Below are 13,818 nucleotides of genomic sequence, written 5' to 3'. Positions count from 1 at the left end.
ACAATAGTCAATTTTTCAGGACCTGTTGTTGGAAAAATTCAATACTGGTTAGCCTAGGGACTTGTGAAGAAAGTGGAGCCAGACCTAATTGTCAAGACCAGCCAGAAAAGTAGTACATCTCTATTTAGGGAGGTAGGAGTACCGGCAGAGGCAGCAATTCTCTCCTATCCTCTGTGCCATCACTAAAGTTGGTGCTGAAATGCATTCCCTGGGTCTCTAGAACTAACAGTAGGGGTAGGGTCACTCCAGGGCATTGCTGATTTGCTCCATAGTAGAGACAACCTACTCCTCTCACTGGTCAGTAGCATCTTTTCCCAGTCTATTTGTGTTCCTCTGTTCACTGTGGGTGCTGCTGTAACAAACAGATTGAGTTTATTAGATGGTTCTCATTTAAAATTAATCTGACTTTGACCTTCTCAGCACCAAAGTTCTGGTCTTTATTCTTCTAAGCACCAAAGTTCTGGTCTTTATTATTATGATTTACTAAAAAAAAAAAAAAAAAGCCTTATCTTACTTGAGATAAATGCTCCAAGTGGTGTTATCAGAATATCTTCCATCTCCCTGGTATTGATTAGCCAGTATGTAGCAGGGCTCTGGTAACTGGATCTGAGGACTTGTTTTTGCATTTTTAACCCTCTCAGCTTTGAATCTGTTCAGTTACTACTCAGTTCGTGGTTTGGGAGGAAATATAATTAAGACAGTTAGCTAGCTATTCAATTTAAAAACACACAACCCATGTGATGTGTCATCATCTTATAATCAGTAATCCCATGTGGGGAAAACTATTTCCACTCCTTGCATGTAAAAAATAATTTAACCTTTGATGTTAAAACACGTGGCATAACACAGAAAGCATCTGCAATGAATGAAAGATACTTTCAATAAAACATAATTTACACACAAAAAAGAAAGCCTCACCATAGTAGGAAGCAGCAGGAAGATGGACTGGACAGGAGTGTACAATAGGAGGACTCCTCTGGTGGCTTTGAGGAAGCTCACAGGTTGCTCAGTGGTAAAGAATCTGCCTATTGTGTAGGAGATGCAGGTTCGATCCCTGGGTGAAGAAGATCCCTTGGAGGAGGAAATGGCAACTCACTCCAGTGTTCTTGCCTGGGGAATCCCATGGACAGAGGAGCCTTGGGTCTACAGTCCATGGGGTCACAAAGGGTTGGACAAGACTGACTGAATGTGAATGGCTCAGGTGCCTTTGTCCCAGGGGTGAGAATGTAGATCTAAATATTATTTATTTTATGAATTTTTTGAGGGGGGAGGTCCCAAGGTGGCAGAGGAATAGGCCAGGGAGACTACTTTATTCCCCCCAAACTCATCAAAAGATCATTTGAATGTTGAGCAACTTCTACAAAACAACTTCTGAACACTGGTGGAGGACACCAGGCACCCAGAAAGGCAGCCCAATCTTTTCAAAAGGAGGTAGGACAAAATATAAAAGACAAAAACAGAAACAAAGGATTTAGGAACAGAGACCCATCCTGGGGAGGGAGGGGTGAAGAAGAAGAAGTTTACACACAACAGAAAACCCTCTCATGGGCACGTCAGTGGGGAGCTTTGGGATCTCAGAGGGCAACATAATTGAAAAAAAAAAAAACCCATAGAATACATGCCTAACCACGAATATTTGTGGAGAAGCAGCTCAGAAGTTCACATCTGGCAGCAGTGAGTGGGGCCTGGGCAGGGAAGCATGGGCTGATTCATCGGTCCTTAGGGTAAGGACCAGACTTGAATGCCTTGAGGACAATCTGAGGGAGTTAATGCGACATAACAACCCAAACCTTGGGATTGCGAATGAGACAAGAAAAAAAAAAAAAAGGACCTTTCCTACGAAGGCTCTAATGCCATACGGTGACCCCTGGCATGCTCAGAGAACAAAGGGTTGTGCCCTAGAGAACAAGGAGAACAAGCCCGTTGCTGTTTAGGGCCTTCCCTCCCCAGAGCCAGAGAGGCAGCTGTGTGACAGCCAGAGCCAGAGGGCAAGGGGCTGCTGCCCTCTTGGCCCCAGAGACTGCAGCTTCCACCAAACTGTGAGCAGGCTCCCAGTTGCTAACCGTGTCTTCCTGGGATCCTGGGCAGTTCACATCTGCCAGGAGTGTCACGGCCTGAGATCAGCTCCCCAGAGGAGTCACACAGCACACCTGGAACTGTACCCTCACCTGGGAAACCAAGCAGCCAGACCGGGGAAGTGCATAAAACTCATGGCCCACCGGGTGCTCGCCAAGCACCCAGTCTCCTGAGTGGGTTGGACCAGGGAAGGGCACAAAACTCACAGCCCTTCTGGGTCTGTGGCCTTGTGGAGCACCTGAGGACCTGAGTGGCTTAGACCTGGGAAGTGAATAAAACACAGGGCCCACTTGGGACAATTCCCTTGCAGAGCACCCTGGAGCCTGAGCAGGGTGGACCCAGGAAGGACACGCCGCCTTAGGCTGTGGCAAACCCAGTGTGGTCCATCCACTGCAAGCACTCCCCACACATGCCAGTGGTATTTGTTTGCAGTGTCCCTCCCTCCCCACAACACAACTAAACAAGTGAGCCTAAATAAGGGGCCACCTTCGCCCCCTTGTATCAGGGCAGAAATTAGACACGGAAGAGACTTGCAAACAGAGGAAGCCAAAATAAACAAAGGGGGAACCACTCTGGAAGTGACAGGTGCAACAGATTAAAACCCTGCAGTTAATGCCGAGACTGTGCACTTGAGAGGCACCTATAGACATTTTGAGAACAAGTACAAGCCAGAATAAGGGATTATCTGACACTGAACTGACCCCACACTGCCCACAACAGCTCTAGAGAAATACCTAGATATATTTTTACTATTATCATGTTTAGAGTTTTAAAATTTTTGATTCTTTATTACTCCTTTAACTTTCATTTTATAGCCTATAACCTTTCTTTAAAAAAAACCCTATTTTTAAAGACAATCTCTTCAACAAGTGGTGCTGGGAAAACTGGTCAACCACTTGTAAAAGAATGAAACTAGAACACTTTCTAACACCATACACAAAAATAAACTCAAAATGGATTAAAGATTCAAATGCAGGACTAGAAACTATAAAATTCCTAGAGGAGAACATATTCAAAGCACTCCCTTACATAAATCACAGTAGGATCCTCTATGACACACCTCCCAGAGTAATGGAAATAAAAGCAAAAATAAACAAATGGGACCTAATTAAAATTAAAAGCTTCTGTACAATAAAGGAAACTATAAGCAAGGTGAAAAGACAGCCCTCAAAATGGCAGAAAATAATAGCAAATAAAGCAACTGACAAAGAATTAATCTCAAAAATATACAAGCAACTCCTGCAGCTCAGTTCCAGAAAAATAAATGACCCAATCAAAAAGTGGGCCAAAGAACTAAATAGACATTTCTCCAAAGAAGACATACAGATGGCTAACAAACACGTGAAAAGATGCTCAACATCATTCATTATCAGAGAAATGCAAATCCAACCACAATGAGGTACCATTTCACGCCAGTCAGAATGGCTGCTATCCAAAAGTCTACAAGCAATAAATGCTGGAGAGGATGTAGAGAAAAGGGAACCCTCTTACACTGTTGGTGGAAATGCAAACTAGTACAGCCACTATGGAGAACAGTGTGGAGATTCCTTAAAATAGAAATAGAACTGCCATACGACCCAGCAATCCCACTGCTGGGCAAAACCAGAATTGAAAGAGACACGTGTACCCCAATGTTCATCGCAGCACTGTTTATAATAGCCAGGACATGGAAGTAACCTAGATGTCCATCAGCAGATGAATGGATAAGAAAGCTGTGGTCGGGGGAGGAGCTAAGATGGCGGAGGAGTAGGACGGGGAGAATACTCTCTCCCCCACAAATTCATCAGAAGAACATTTAAACGCTGAGTGAATTCCACAAAACAACTTCTGAATGCCGGCAGAGGACATCAGGCACCCAGAAAAGCACCCCAAGTCTTCGAAAGGAGGTAGGAAAAAATATAAAAGACAAAAAAAAGGGACAAAAGAGGGAGGGATGGAGTTCCGTCCTGGGAAGGGAGTCTTAAAAAGAGAGAAGTTTCCAAACACCAGGAAACCTTCTCACTGCCGAATCTGTGCCGAGCCTTGGAAGCACAGAGGGCAACATAACAGGGAGGAAAAATAAATAAACAATTAAAACCCGCACATTGCGAGCCCTACGCTAACTCCCCCAGCGGAGAAGCAGCTCAGACGCCTGCATCTGCCATTAGCAAGCAGGGGCTGGACAGGGAGGTGTGGCGCGGCTGCATCGCAAGAATCTGGCCTGAATACCCCGAGCGCTATCTGAGCGAAATAATTTGGGCTAGCAAACCAGACTGTGGAATATCTACCACGCGAAAAGCCAGCCCTAACCTATGACACCGCCAGGCCCGCGCACGGAACAAAGGACTGAACAGAGATAGCTGGCGGCAGACCATCCCCCTCCAGTGATAGGCAGCCAGAGCCGGAAGGGGACAATCCCAGCCCCAGAGAGACATTATCTACAAAACTGTAAGCAGGCTTATTTGCTAACTAAAACTTCTTGGGGGTCTGGACGGTCAACATCTGCCTGAGAAGGTGTGCTTGGGCACACCTAGATAACCGAGCGGCGGGGAGGCGATAAGTCACAGCAATTGCGCGCGCCAAACACCTCATCACCTGAGCTGCTCGGATCTGGGAAGGGCACAAAACACAGGCCCAACCGAGAGTCTGCGCCTCTGAGGACTACCCGAGTGCCTGAACCTGAGCGGCTTGGACCTGGGAAGTACAGGCAGCCCAGGGCCGGCCATGGATGGTTCCCGGAGGAGCAACCTAGAGTATGAGCAGCGTGGGCAGAGAGGCTACACGCGCCGTGAACGGGGGGCAGACCCAGTGTGGCTGAGGCACTGCGAGCACACACCAGTGTTATTTGTTTGCAGCATCCCTCCCTACCTCCCCACCTCCCCTCAGTGGGACTGAACAAGTGAGCCTTAAAAAAAAAAAAAAAAGTGTCCTCCACCGTCCCCTTTGTGTCAGGGCAGAAACCAGACACTGAAGAGACCAGCAGACAGAAGAAGTTATAACAGAGGGAACCGCCTTAGAAGCTACAGGCAATAGATTAAAACCCTGTGGTTACTACCAACTACATAGGAAGGGGCCTATAGATCTTGAGAAATATAAGTCAGACCAAGGAACTAGCCAAAAATGAACTGAACCCACAATACTCACAACAAAACCGGAGAAAGTCCTAGATATATTTTTACTATTTGTACGATCATTCTTTCTTTCTTTTTTTTTTTAATTTTTTTTAATTAAAAAAAAATTTAAGTCCTCTATTATTCCTTTAATTTCCACTTTTATAACCGATTACTTTGCAAAAAAAAAAGACCCTATTTTTTTAAAGCAAACTTCATATACATATATATATATATTTTATAATTTTTTGACCTTTTTTTTCCCTTCTTTTCTCTAACATTGTATTTTTGAAATTCCAAACTCTACTCTAGATTTTTAATTTTAGCTTTTTGGTATTTGTTATCAATTTTGTACCTATAGTTTTTTTTTTTTAAATAATTTCTGTGACCCTTTTTTATTTTTTATTTTTCTTTTTCTCTGTTTCTTTCTCTTCTTCTTTTAAATAACATTGTATATCTGAAATTCCAAACTCTACTCTAGATTTTTAATTTATGCTTTTTGGTATTTGTTATCAATTTTGTACCTGTATTTTTTTTTATAATTTATGCGACTTTGTTGGTTCTTGTTTGTTTTTTTTTTCCTCTCTCTTTTTCTTCTTCTTTTTTTAACATTGTATTTTTGAAATTCCAAACTCTACTCTAGATTTTTAACTTTTGCTTTTTGGTATTAGTTATCAATTTTGTACCTATATTTTCTTTATAATTTTCACGACCTTGTTTGTTTTTGTTTGTTCGTTTTTTCTCTCTTTCTTTTCCTTCTTCTTTTCTTTAACATCGTATTTTTAAAATTCCAAACTCTACTCTAGATTTTTAATTTTTGCTTTTATGTATTTGTTACCAATTTTGTACCTTTAAGAACCCAATCTTCAGTACCCATTTTTCACTAGGGAGCGAGATTACTGGCTTAACTGCTCTCTCTCCCTTTGGACTCTCCTTTTTCTCCACCAGGTCGCCTGTGTCTCCTCCCTAACCCCTCTCTACTCTACCCAACTCTGTGAATTTCTGTGTGTTCCAGACGGTAGAGAACACTTATGGAACTGATTACTGGCTGGATCTGTCTCCCTCCTTTTCATTCCCCCCATTTATCCTCCTGGCCACCTCTGCCACCTTCCTCCTTCTTCTCTTCTCTATATAACTCTGTGAACAACTCTGACCGGTCCAGTGGTGGAGTGCACATAAGGAAGAGATTACTGAACAGCCCACTCTCTCCTCTATTGATTCCACCTCATCTCATTCGGGTCACCTCTAACTCCCTCCTCACTCTTCTCTTCTCCATATAACGCTGTAAACCTCTCTGGGTGAAACAAGTTTCAGGGCAAGACATACCAAGCAAATTCTTCAGCAGCAAGGAACACAGCCCTGAGCTCCAAGATACAGGCAGCCCAAAGTCACCCCAAAACCATAGACATCCCATAACTCATTACTGGACATTTCATTGCACTCCAGAGAGAAGAAATACAGCTCCACCCACCAGAACACCGACACAAGCTTCCCTAACCAAGAAATCTTGACAAGCCACCTGTACAAACCCACACAGAGCGAGGAAACGCCACAATAAAGAGAACTCCACAAACTGCCAGAATACAGAAAGGACACCCCAAACTCAGCAATTTAAACAAGATGAAGAGACAGAGGAATACCCAGCAGATAAAGGAACAGGATAAATGCCCACCAAACCAAACAAAAGTGGAAGAGATAGGGAATCTACCTGATAAAGAATTCCGAATAATGACAGTGAAATTGATCCAAAATCTTGAAATCAAAATGGAATCACAGATAAATAGCTTGGAGACAAAGATTGAGAAGATGCAAGAAAGGTTTAACAAGGACCTAGAAGAAATAAAAAAGAGTCAATATATAATGAATAATGCAATAAATGAAATTAAAAACACTCTGGAGGCAACAAATAGTAGAATAACAGAGGCAGAAGATAGGATTAGTGAATTAGAAGATAGAATGGTAGAAATAAATGAATCAGAGAGGATAAAAGAAAATTGAATTAAAAGAAATGAGGACAATCTCAGAGACCTCCAGGACAATATTAAACGCTACAACATTCGAATCATAGGGGTCCCAGAAGAAGAAGACAAAAAGAAAGACCACAAGAAAATACTTGAAGAGATAATAGTTGAAAACTTCCCTAAAATGGGGAAGGAAATAATCACCCAAGTCCAAGAAACCCAGAGAGTCCCAAACAGGATAAACCCAAGGCGAAACACCCCAAGACACATATTAATCAAATTAACAAAGATCAAACACAAAGAACAAATAGTAAAAGCAGCAAGGGAAAAACAACAAATAACACACAAGGGGATTCCCATAAGGATGACAGCTGATCTTTCAATAGAAACTCTTCAAGCCAGGAGGGAATGGCAAGACATACTTAAAGTGATGAAAGAAAATAACCTACAGCCCAGATTATTGTACCCAGCAAGGATCTCATTCAAATATGAAGGAGAAATCAAAAGCTTCTCAGACAAGCAAAAGCTGAGAGAATTCAGCACCACCAAACCAGCTCTCCAACAAATACTAAAGGATATTCTCTAGACAGGAAACACAAAAACGGTGTATAAACTCGAACCCAAAACAATAAAGTAAATGGCAATGGGATCATACTTATCAGTAATTACCTTAAACGTAAATGGGTTGAATGCCCCAACCAAAAGACAAAGACTGGCTGAATGGATACAAAAACAAGACCCCTACATATGTTGTCTACAAGAGACCCACCTCAAAACAGGGGACACATACAGACTGAAAGTGAAGGGCTGGAAAAAGATTTTCCATGCAAATAGGGACCAAAAGAAAGCAGGAGTAGCAATACTTATATCAGATAAAATAGACTTTAAAACAAAGGCTGTGAAAAGAGAAAAAGATGGTCACTACATAATGATCAAAGGATCAATCCAAGAAGAAGATATAACAATTATAAATATATATGCGCCCAACACGGGAGCGCCGCAATATGTAAGACAAATGCTAACAAGTATGAAAGGAGAAACTAACAATAACACAATAATAGTGGGAGACTTTAATACCCCACTCACACCTATGGATAGATCAACTAAACAGAAAATTAACAAGGAAACACAAACGTTAAATGATACAATAGACCAGTTAGACCTAATTGATATCTATAGGACATTTCATCCCAAAACAATGAATTTCACCTTTTTCTCAAGCGCACATGGAACCTTCTCCAGGATAGATCACATCCTGGGCCATAAATCTAGCCTTGGTAAATTCAAAAAAATAGAAATCATTCCAAGCATCTTTTCTGACCACAATGCAGTAAGATTAGATCTCAATTACAGGAGAAAAACTATTAAAAATGCCAACATATGGAGGCTGAACAACATGCTGCTGAATAACCAACAAATCACAGAAGAAATCAAAAAAGAAATCAAAATTTGCATAGAAACGAATGAAAATGAAAACACAACAACTCAAAACCTGTGGGACACTTTAAAAGCAGTCTTAAGGGGAAAGTTCATAGCAATACAGGCATATCTCAAGAAACAAGAAAAAAGTCAAATAAATAACCTAACCCTACACCTAAAGCAACTAGAAAAGGAAGAAATGAAGAACCCCAGGGTTAGTAGAAGGAAAGAAATCTTAAAAATTAGAGCAGAAATAAATGCAAAAGAAACAAAAGAGACCATAGCAAAAATTAACAAAGCCAAAAGCTGGTTCTTTGAAAGGATAAATAAAATTGACAAACCATTAGCCAGACTCATCAAGAAACAAAGGGAGAAAAATCAAATAAATAAAATTAGAAATGAAAATGGAGAGATCACAACAGACAACACAGAAATACAAAGGATCATAAAGACTACTATCAATAATTATATGCCAATAAAATGGACAACGTGGAAGAAATGGACAAATTCTTAGAAAAGTACAACTTTCCAAAACTGGACCAGGAAGAAATAGAAAATCTTAACAGACCCATCACAAGCACGGAAATTGAAACTGTAATCAAAAATCTTCCAGCAAACAAAAGCCCAGGTCCAGATGGCTTCACAGCTGAATTCTACCAAAAATTTAGAGAAGAGCTAACACCTATCCTGCTCAAACTCTTCCAGAAAATTGCAGAGGAAGGTAAACTTCCAAACTCATTCTATGAGGCCACCATCACCCTAATACCAAAACCTGACAAAGATCCCACAAAAAAAGAAAACTACAGGCCAATATCACTGATGAACATAGATGCAAAAATCCTTAACAAAGTTCTAGCAATCAGAATCCAACAACACATTAAAAAGATCACACACCATGACCAAGTGGGCTTTATCCCAGGGATGCAAGGATTCTTCAATATCTGCAAATCAATCAATGTTATACACCACATTAACAAATTGAAAAATAAAAACCATATGATTATCTCAATAGATGCAGAGAAAGCCTTTGACAAAATTCAACATCCATTTATGATAAGAACTCTCCAGAAAGCAGGAATAGAGGGAACATATCTCAACATAATAAAAGCTATATATGACAAACCCACAGTAAACATTATCCTCAATAGTGAAAAATTGAAAGCATTTCCTCTAAAGTCAGGAACAAGACAAGGGTGCCCACTTTCACCATTACTATTCAACATAGTTTTGGAAGTTTTGGCCACAGCAATCAGAGCAGAAAAAGAAATAAAAGGAATCCAAATTGGAAAAGAAGAAGTAAAACTCTCACTATTTGCAGATGACATGATCCTCTATATAGAAAACCCTAAAGACTCCACCAGAAAATTACTATAAATAATCAATGATTATAGTAAAGTTGCAGGATATAAAATCAACGCACAGAAATCCCTTGCATTCCTATACATTAATAATGAGAAAACTGAAAGAGAAATTAAGGAAACAATTCCATTCACCATTGCAACGGAAAGAATAAAATACTTAGGAATATATCTACCTAAAGAAACTAAAGACCTATATATAGAAAACTATAAAACGCTGGTGAAAGAAATCAAAGAGGACACTAATAGATGGAGAAATATACCATGTTCATGGACTGGAAGAATCAATATAATGAAACTGAGTCAACTACCCAAAGCAATTTATAGATTCAATGCAATCCCTATCAAGCTACCAACGGTATTCTTCACAGAGCTAGAACAAATAATTTCACAATTTGTATGGAAATACAAAAAACCTCGAATAGCCAAAGCTATCTTGAGAAAGAAGTGTGGAACTGGAGGAATCAACCTACCTGACTTCAGGCTCTATTACAAAGCCACAGTTATCAAGACAGTATGGTACTGGCACAAAGACAGAAATATTGATCAATGGAACAAAATAGAAAGCCCAGAGATAAATCCACGCACATATGGGCACCTTATCTTTGACAAAAGAGGCAAGAATATACAATGGATTAAAGACAATCTCTTTAACAAGTGGTGCTGGGAAAACTGGTCAACCGCTTGTAAAAGAATGAAACTAGAACACTTTCTAACACCATACACAAAAATAAACTCAAAATGGATTAAAGATCTCAACGTAAGACCAGAAACTATAAAACTCCTAGAGGAGAACATAGGCAAAACACTCTCCGACATACATCACAGCAGGATCCTCTATGACCCACCTCCCAGAATATTGGAAATAAAAGCAAAAATAAATAAATGGGACCTAATTAAACTTAAAAGCTTCTGCGCAACAAAGAAAACTATTTTTTTTTCAAAGGAAACTATTAGCAAGGTGAAAAGGCAGCCTTCAGAATGGGAGAAAATAATAGCAAATGAAACAACTGACAAACAACTAATCTCAAAAATATACAAGCAACTCCTACAGCTCAACTCCAGAAAAATAAATGACCCAATCAAAAAATGGGCCAAAGAACTAAACAGACATTTCTCCAAAGAAGACATACAGATGGCTAACAAACACATGAAAAGATGCTCAACATCACTCATTATCAGAGAAATGCAAATCAAAACCACTATGAGGTACCATTTCACGTCAGTCAGAATGGCTGCGATCCATAAGTCTACAAGCAATAAATGCTGGAGAGGGTGTGGAGAAAAGGGAACTCTCTTACACTGTTGGTGGAAATGCAAACTAGTACAGCCACTATGGAGAACGGTGTGGAGATTCCTTAAAAAACTGGAAATAGAACTGCCTTATGATCCAGCAATCCCACTGCTGGGCATACACACTGAGGAAACAAGAAGGGAAAGAGGCATGTGTACCCCAATGTTCATCGCAGCACTGTTTATAATAGCCAGGACATGGAAGCAACCTAGATGTCCATCAGCAGATGAATGGATAAGAAAGCTGTGGTACATATACACAATGGAGTATTACTCAGCCATTAAAAAGAATACATTTGAATCAGTTCTAATGAGATGGATGAAACTGGAACCTCTTATACAGAGTAAAGTAAGCCAGAAAGAAAAACACCAATACAGTATACTAACGCATATATATGGAATTTAGAAAGATGGTAACAATAACCCTGTGTACGAGACAGCAAAAGAGACACTGATGTATAGATCAGTCTTATGGACTCTGTGGGAGAGGGAGAGGGAGAGGGTGGGGAGATTTGGGAGAATGGCATTGAAACATGTATAATATCATGTATGAAACGAGTCACCAGTCCAGGTTTGATGCACGGTACTGGATGCTTGGGGCTGGTGCACTGGGACGACCCAGAGGGAGGGTAGGGGAGGGAGGAGGGAGGTGGGTTCAGGATGGGGAACACATGTATACCTGTGGTGGATTCATTTCGATATTTGGCAAAACTAATACAATATTGTAAAGTTTAAAAATAAAATAAAATTAAAAAAAAAAAAAAAGAAGGATTGGTGTTAATTCTTCTTTAAATGTTTGGTACAGTTAAGCCCCATGAAGCCATATGAGCCTGGTTTATTCACTGTGGTAAATTATTTGAGTTATGAAATTCAATCTATTAACTTTTTAAAGTCCAGTTAGATTTCTTATTTCTTTTTGAATCAGTTTTGATATTTTGTGTCTTTCTAGGAATGTTTCCATCTCGGTTATCTAATTTGTTGGCATACAACAAGTTCCTAGTACTCCTTTAAAATTTTCTTTTTGACTGTCTGCATGCCATGTGAGATCTTAGTTCTCTGACCAGGGATCGAACCTAGGCCCCTGCATTGGGAGTGCAGAGTCTTAAGCACTGGACCACCAGGGAAGTCATCCACATTATTGTTGTTGCTGCTCAGTCACTAAATACCGTCTGATTCTTTGTGACATCATGGACTGTGGCACGCCAGGCTTCTCTGTCCTTCACCATCTCCCAGAGCTTGCTCAAACTCATGTCCATTGAGTCAGTGATGCCATCCAACCATCTCGTCCACTGTCATCCCCTTCTCCTCCTGCCTTCAGTCTTTCCCAGCATCAGGGTCTTTTCCAGTGAATAGGCTGTTCACATCAGGTGGCCAAAATATTGGAGCTTCAGCTTCAGCATCAGTCTTTTCAACAAATATTCAGGACTGATTTCCTTTAGGATTGACTTTTTTTAATATCCTTAAAGTGCAAGAGACTCTCGAGTCTTCTCCAACACCACAGATCAAAAGCATCAGTTCTTCAGCGCTCAGCCTTCTTTATGGTCTGCATCTGACACCCAACACGACTACTGGAGAAACCATAGTTTTGACTATACAGACCTTACTCGGCAAAGTAATGCCTCTGCTTTGTAATACACTGTCTAGGTTTGTCATAGCTTTTCTTCCAAGGAACAAGCATCTTTTAATTTCATGGCTGCAGTCACCATCTGCAGTGATTTTGGAGCCCAAGGAAATAAAATCTGCCACGGTTTCCACTTTTCCCCCTTCCATTTGCCATGAAGTGATGGGACTGGGTGCCATGATCTTTGTTTTTTTGAATGTTGAGTTTCAAGCCAGCTTTTTTGCTCTCCTCTTTCACTTTCATCAAGAGGCTCTTTAGCTCCTCTTCGCTTTCTGCCATAAGGCTGGTGTCATCTGCACATCTGAGGTGACTGATATTTCTCCCAGCAATCATGATTCCAGCTTGTGCTTTACCCAGCCTGGCGTTTCACATGATGTACTCTGCATATAAGTTAAATAAGCAGGGTGACAATACACAGCCTTGACGTACTCCTTTTCCTATTTGGAACCAGTCAGATAACCCCTTATTCTGGCTTGTATATCTGGCACATATATCTTATATATATTCTGGCTCATCTCTGGCTTGAGACCTTGTTTTCAAGGTCTATAGGTGCCTCTCAAGTGCAGTCTCAACATTAACTACAGGGTTTTAATCTGTTGCACCTGTCACTTCCAGAGTGGTTCCCCCTTCTTTGTTTATTTTGGCTTCCTCTGTTTGCAAGTCTCTTCCATGTCTAATTTCTGCCCTGATACAAGGGGGCGAAGGTGGCCACTTATTTAGGCTCACTTGTTTAGTTGTGTTGTGGGGAGGGAAGGGCACTGCAAACAAATACCACTGGCATGTGTGGGGAGTACTTGCAGTGGATGGACCACACTGGGTTTGCCACAGCCTAAGGCGGCGTGTCCTTCCTGGGTCCACCCTGCTCAGGCTCCAGGGTGCTCTGCAAGGGCATTGTCCCAAGTGGGCCCTGCATTTTGTGCACTTCCCGGGTCTAAGCCACTCAGGTTCTAGGGTGCTCTGCAGGGGCACAGACCCAGATGGGCTGTGGGTTTTGTGCCTTT

The sequence above is a fragment of the Bos grunniens genome, chromosome X (genome assembly GCF_055505025.1).
Source record: "Bos grunniens cultivar Pamir isolate PY7600 chromosome X, Bosgru_T2T1.0, whole genome shotgun sequence".
NCBI lineage: Eukaryota > Metazoa > Chordata > Mammalia > Artiodactyla > Bovidae > Bos > Bos grunniens.
This window is presented reverse-complemented; position numbering follows the sequence as displayed.